Raw genomic sequence first — 7,444 nt, 5'->3', positions numbered from 1 at the left:
TTACTTAGGATATGTAGAAAGGCTAATTAAGCTCTGCAGCTGTTGCTTAGACTTTAATTCCAAATAACTTCCGAATGAAGCAAAAATTTAATGCACAGAGGGAGGGATCATCTTGTCAAGATGCTGATCCTGTGAACTAAATTTAATTTAAGATTTTTAAAAGTTTTCTGTGGTAATAATTATATTCTCTAATATATGTAGAACTGCTGTTTCATAGATGTGCAACTGAGAAGGTCGTTCAGATCTCGGATTTTTTGGCAGATTCTGAACTGACAACAAAGCATTTCAGAACAAGTGTTCCAGACACTGATGTTTAAATCAGTTCCTGCAGACTTTTTTGGGGGTTTTGTTGTTGGATTTTTTTTTTGTTTTATTTGGTTTTTTTTTGGTGGTGGTGGTGATGGGTTTTTTTCTGGTTTTGTAAAAAGAATGTCCAATTTTAGTGTGTAGCAAATGCTTAGTTTTGGGGAAAAAGAGAAGGGGGTGAGTTTCTGGCTGCTTAAGCTGTGGCCCAGCAGTTACTATTGCGAGTGATATGTAACAGGAATGAGTAAACTCACTACAGCCTCATGATGGAGTCCTTGCAGGTTTGCTTTGTTAGAGCTTCCTTTGACTCACCTGGAGTTTTCTTTTTACTTGACTTACCTAGACAGCAATTTGTTAATGACCAGGCAGGTATGATTAATTTGTTTTCTATGTACTTTTTATGGTGTACATGTAGTTTTTTACATACATAGTTGTGACAAGTAGCTATTCTGTTAGAATGGAGTATTTATGGCTTTAATGGAATAAGATGATGTAGAGGAATACACCTGACTTAATAACAGAAGCCTCAAGTGATGACACAGGATGCAGTGTAGAGGAATACCTGGGATGTACCAGAGGAATACCTCTGGGTTGCAGACTACTCTCCAGCTGAAGAAATGCAATCCTGACTCTAGAACAAACTTTTGAGTGTAATGGACAGCAAAAGTATGTAATGCATGTAAAATGCACCATATATAGTAAAATCAGATATGGTCATGAACATGCAGACAGATGAAAAGAGAGCAAGATGTTACACGTGTGTTTTCAAACAAAAGTAATCCCAAATTGTTTATGGATTACGGAGGAAGAAACTGTCAACATGATACTTGGATTTGGGATGCTGATGACTTGCTGTATGTCCTTGGCACAGAGGGTCGGTTGAAGGGTAAGCATAATACCAGGAAAAGGAGTAAGGTAATAGGAAGTGTATGTGCAACAACTTTAACTGTTATTACCATTGAGACCTTTTTTTATGTACAGTAACTTTCACTTTTTTCTGCAATAATTGGATGTGGACTAAGAATTCTTTGATTATTCTGTTAAGGTTTCAATTACACTAAAGTGTGTTCTCTTTTCCCATAATATTTTGCCTGTAACAAAATCCAACATAAAATCAGGTTACAGAATGTAGCCTGACGCATTTGTTATAGTCTAAACCATTTTATTAATGTTTGGTAGTTTGTTGCAATACTGGTTTGTCTGCACTTGTTTTTTGTTTTTGTTTTTTTTAACCTGAAACAAATTTTGCAGGTGTTCAGCATTTAGTGAGTACAGGTCACACTTGCTTTGTGTGCTTTGCTTGGAATCAACTTTAGTTCTTCATTGTAGAATCTTTTGAGAGTTAGGTATGATTACTGAGTTTGAAATATTTGGAAGATTGATTTCCTTGCTACAAAATAGTGTGTTATATACAGTGTCACAATGAAGAATAAGCATTATATTAGTTTGTTAGAGTAGCACCATCCTTATTTGAAAATAAAGCTACTGTAACTGATTTTTTTATAGAAAAAAATCTTGAATGTAATCATCATTGATGGTTACCTCATATAGCTGTTTGTAGTTGATAGTGTCACACGGATACAGTGAGACCCTGGTTCAGTGTGCTGCCTGAGAAAGCAGTATAAACTTGCAGTAATTTGGGAAGATAAGAACCTGAGATACGTTTGCAAGTTCAGCTGTTTGGGGAACGAAATAAAACTGGGTATACTTGATGGAAAAAAGAATGTTGTGGAAATACTTACTTTTTGTCTTTTAACTCTTTAGAAAATATCTGTCTGCAGGCCTTTAAAGCCATAACTGTAAAGCTTGGGAAAACTGGCCTGACAATTTTAGTGGTAAGGAGAGCTGGGTTTTGTTCAACCCCAAGTATTTTTTGTCAAGCTGTTTTACAGAAATCTATTACTACATTACTGTTACATTAAATACATTACTACATTAAAGTGTTAGAGCAATATGCTGTAATAGGATTACAGAAGCTCATCTGCTGAGCTGCACTCTTTTGTGACTGGGACACCAGTTCAGTCAGAGACAACAGGGACAGATCCTTGGCAAATGAAGCACTTTAAGACATTTGCCTTTTTCTCTGCTACTGGAAAATGAACAGTAATGTATATTGGCTCAATTCTTGATGAATGCTACATGGGAGCAGGCTGAGCTTTTTAATGTGAAATAATTTTCTATGTAATGCACCCTCTCTAGGGATACTCCTAATTACAAAGCCAGCTAGGAGACAGAAGCCATGGAAAGTGAATTGTGCAGGCATGAGGTCCTCAGCGCCAACGCTTTCTTTACAGATCTGCTCTGGCGGGTCCATACCACTTGATAACATAGATGTAATTTTAATGTTTAGTCTGTACAGCAATAAACCTTATTTTTTGTAGGTACTACTTAGGCATTACTGTGGTTCATGTTCATAATACAGATACACAAAGACAGAAAGAAGGCTTAAAAATTGTTATACTTACTGGCTGTTGGTAGTGTCCAACTCTGATGCCAGTCGAAAATGCCAGCAAACACCTATTTGCTAGGAATTTTACTCTGGCCTATGGTTCAGCAGTTGACAGGTTGCTGGATTAGTACACTGATATCGGGCAAAGTGATGAAGCCAATGTTTTATTGGACAGAAACGTTGGAATGTATCAGGTATGTAGTGTTTAAAAACTAACAAAACCATCTAACTTCCCCCACTTCCAAAAATAGCCAAAGAAAAACAAAATAACCCCACAACCCTGTGCTATTTTTGTGAAGCAGATTTGTGCAATGAAATATTTAGCTGTCAGAGAAGAGCATCCCAGCTTCCACAACGCTTATTGAATGCACTTCACCGTAGTCCCTGTGTTAAAGCCAACCAAAACACAAAAAAATCCAACCCCAAACCTTAATTCCAGAATTTGATCTTTCATATATACCATTTTTTATTTTATAGTTATTCTTCTATCTGAAAAGGTGAATAATGTCAAATTAGAAAAGTTTTGAGTCCAGGAGAGAATTTTCAGAGGTAACTCCCACCAGCCCTTCATCTATGCCAGAAGTAGGAGGCATTGCTAGGCTCTGGGGCTGTGATGGGACAGATGCAAGGCTTCAGTAAAGTAGTATTTTCTAGTAGGCCAATACTTCTCTATGAGTCATTTGAAGTCTATTTTCAGATTCAGCCTGGAGAGCTGCAATGGAGTCCTGTCGCTAACATTTTTAGTTAACCCCCTGGGATTTAACATTTCTTCATGGGCTGCTTTCCAGAGAAAGCTTAAATGAATGAAAAGTCAAGAGAGGAAACAGACTCGAGGAAAAGCAGAGGCTTAGGGGAAAAAACTGGATAAAATTTCTCAAAAGGCTGAGGTTTATAAATAGAAGTACAGATGCAGTAAACTATTGTACTGTATAAATGACTGTAACTATGGTAACATGGGAAAATAAAAATTGTAATAAGATATTTCACAACATTCCTCATAAATTTGTAAATGGCATTGGTACTTTTCCTGATTTTCAACTCCAATTTGAACTAGAGTCAGCAGCGACAAAGGGTCAGAATTTTCCTGGAGATGAACAGCAAAAGGATAAACAAGTTTCTTAAAGAAAAGTTTTGGCAGATTCTGTGAGAAGAGGGGGAAGCTCATGCTGCCACAGGTGGCTCTGAGAGGTGGTGGAACCTGTGGTCTTGGGGGATTCTGAAGTTGACTTTGGACAATGGCGTGTGTGATAAAATGTGCAAGTTAGTCTCACTTTGAGTGGAGAGATAGACCAGAGGGTCTTGTGAGAGCCATTCCAACCTAAACTGTTCTTGTCATTGCTGTCACTCTTCAGGATTTCTGTCATCTCACCAGATGCTTTTTGTCTCTAGATGCTAAAAGGCATGAATAGCCTTGCTTGAATTACTGGTGTTCAGAAAGCCTAGCTTTTCATTTGTGCTATTGTGCTCTTCCATTTTCCTACAGATCTCTGTACCTAAAATATCCATGCTGTGCTAGAAGATGCACTTGCTGTGGAAGGTAATGACTGCTTCCATTTCACTGAATGTAAGCTGATTTGAAGAATTTTTCCTTTATTAGTTGTTTGGGAACTACTGCTAATGAAGGTCTCTGTTGCTGTCATTTTCCCTTAGGGGGTAAAACATGTTGTATTGTACAGTTTATTTTGAGAATGTTGTAATGAAAAACAGTACCCAAAGAAGATTTAAAAAACTCAACAAAACATGCACACACAGGAAACAAAACAAAAACAGAACAAAACAAAACAAAAAAAACAAAACACAAACCCCCCTAAAAATACCACAAACCAAAAAAACCCACAAAAAAAGCAACAACCCAGAAACCCAAACCCCTGAGAACTATTTTTAACAAATATTCTCTAAGAAGGGATTTTTGCTTGAGTGGAGACTTTCTCAACCATGCGGGGCACTCATGGTAGGATGCATATTTGTGCCCCACAGATGAAAACTAGAAATAAGCTAGTTTTTGTAGGTTATATTTAGCTACTTCAAAATTATGTTTTTTGTTTCTTTAAGTCAAAGGTATAGTCAGTTATTCTTGTTGGCTGAATTTAGTGATGCACGTAGTCTGATTTAAAGAATTGCTGAATCTGCACAGAACAGTCAATAATAGAATTTTCTGTGGTGACAGGTAAAAATATGGAAAACACTGCTACAGATGATAAAGCAAATAAAAGTATAACTGTAGGTATAACATCAGCCTTTTACAGAGCAGTTCACCTTTGGGGGTAAATACATGATTTTTGGAAAGCACGTGTAATGTTCTTTCTTTAACTCAATCACTTGAAAAGTTTCTTAGCGTTGTTGAATTTTGCTGTAAATTATGGTAACTATGGAAGGATATTGTTGATTTTCCTGTGAATCTGATGCTCTTAATTTTTTAGGTAAGAATTTGCAAAAAAAATCTTTATTGGAATTTTCTATATGACTTCTGAGGCCTAAAATAGATGGAAATTACGCACAATGCCTGCCATTTGTTAGCAGGAAGCCAGCCACCTATACACAGAGGCAGCGCTGGGCAACTGTCACAGACTACCTTTGAACTTGGAAAAACAGAACCCTCTTTGGGTCTTCCATGCATGCCTGACTAGTGTGAGTACACAGGCATAAACTAGCTTGCTCCAATAAGTGCTGAAGCCAACATAGGAGTGATGTTGGCTATGAAGTATCTAAGTTTGTTTATATTAAGTCTCAAAGGTTATTGCATTCAGTTCTAGGCAGGAAGATTTTACTCTGTGAATTTCCTACCATAGAAAGTAGGAAGCAGAAATCTGGGAATTTCTTAATCATTACAAATAAGCTGCTATTTAATCTTGGACTAAGTTGTCATGGAGGTATGTCTTTTTAGAAGAAGTGATCCAGGTGAGGTTTTCTGTAAAGAGAAGAAAAATGTCATTATATTAATTGAATAGTCTTTACTCAATTCTTAGTATGGAAATTAAATAGACCTGTCTTGTGTGGGTTGCCTGCATTTCATATATATTCTTCAATACAGAACCCAAGAAAAGAGTACATTTTGTGGGTTTTCAGTTGAATCCTTTAGTTGAATGTTTGACCAAAAGCAGACTTGCTATAGCATTCAATTTGCAAGTGAAAAGTATCTTAGATGTGAAGATCCGTTTAACTTTTCTGTTGGATCTTCACACGCTTGATTCTACCATTCCCAGGTTATCCTACATAACAGTAATCCCCTTATATCCAAGCAAACTTTTTTTTTAGGAATTTTTGTGAGCCTTTTTCTCAAAAATCTTGGTCAGCAGTTAGTTTCTTGGTTACAGTCATAACCATCATGTATTTATTTCACAGATAGTTTTACATTTATTTATTATAATTGCAATCTTTAGTCTCCACAGCTTTACACTTCCACAGGGCGATGTCCTTGATCATAGAGAGCACATGGATGTTTGGTTTGGTTTGGTTTTTTTCCTATATATTGGCAATCCACACCACTGATCTTTTCCTCAGTTGTAAATCAAAAAGAGATGCAGTACCATTTGCACTGATACTCTACTTTTGGTGAGTGGGTGTTTAGTTTTTCCCTTGCAGAGTATGCAGTACATAGCTGTTATGTTCTCTATTTATGGTATATCTGATTTTTACTTTCAGTACACTTCTGACCCTGAAATTGCTTGGGCATTTAAAGTTTCCATCCCTTCAGCATAAGATGATGAAGTGGTGATATCAGAGTTTGAGATGGAAGCAATTACTGCACTGTAGAGGAAAATACAGCCTTGGGTAGGTTATATAGGTCATGATGCTCACTTGTCTGTAAGTAGAGAATGTAATGTAGTGAAAGAAAAAAGTCTTGGTTGCCTTACCAGGAAAGTGATTATTAAATTCCCCCAAACAGGCATGTCTGGGCGTGAGAGCTTGGGACATTGAGATCAATGTCACCTTCAATCTCTTTAGCAAATCAATAATTTCTTCCATTGGAGAAAAAAGGGGAGGGGAAAAGCAGCAAAAAAGCTATGGCATTTATAAAGTTTGGGATTCCCAGGCAAAGTATTTCCTATTAATTTTAAACTCATCTTGGTGGAATACATAACACATTGGAAGATTACTCTTACTGGCCTTCCAGTACCTGAAGGGGGGCCTACAGGAAGCTGGGCAGGGACTTTTTACAAGGGCTCACAGTGAGAGGACAAGAGGTAATGGATCAAAACTGGAAAAGGGGAGATTTACGCTAGGCATTAGGAGGAAATTCTTTACTGTGAGGGTGGTGAGACACTGGAACAGGCTGCCCAGGGAAGTTATGGACACCCCGTCCCTGGAAACGTTCAAGGCCAGGTTGTATGGGGCTTTGAGCACCCTGGTCTAGTAGAAGGTGTCCCTGCCCATGCAGGGGGCTTGGAACTAGATCATCTTTAAGGTCTCTTCTGACACAAACCATTCTATGATTCTGGGATAACTAACCACAGAGAAGGTCTTTTAGAGAAGAGATTATTCTAGTTTGTCACAAGTAAGATCAGTGTTTCCTGTGTCCTGTAGCTGGTTCAAAGATTCAATTTAAAAAGCTATTTCAGGCAGAATCAATCTAACTAGTATGGATGACTGGAAAATGTTTAAACTTCTGACCTTGAGAGGAATTAATTTGCATTTCAGATAGATCTTGGTCAGATACTAGGTTTTTTTGTCCCATGCTCATGAATCTAA

Source organism: Apus apus, chromosome 4 (genome assembly GCF_020740795.1).
Source record: "Apus apus isolate bApuApu2 chromosome 4, bApuApu2.pri.cur, whole genome shotgun sequence".
Lineage (NCBI taxonomy): Eukaryota > Metazoa > Chordata > Aves > Apodiformes > Apodidae > Apus > Apus apus.
The sequence above is the reverse complement of the archived record's forward strand: the minus strand, read 5'-3'. Positions refer to the sequence as shown.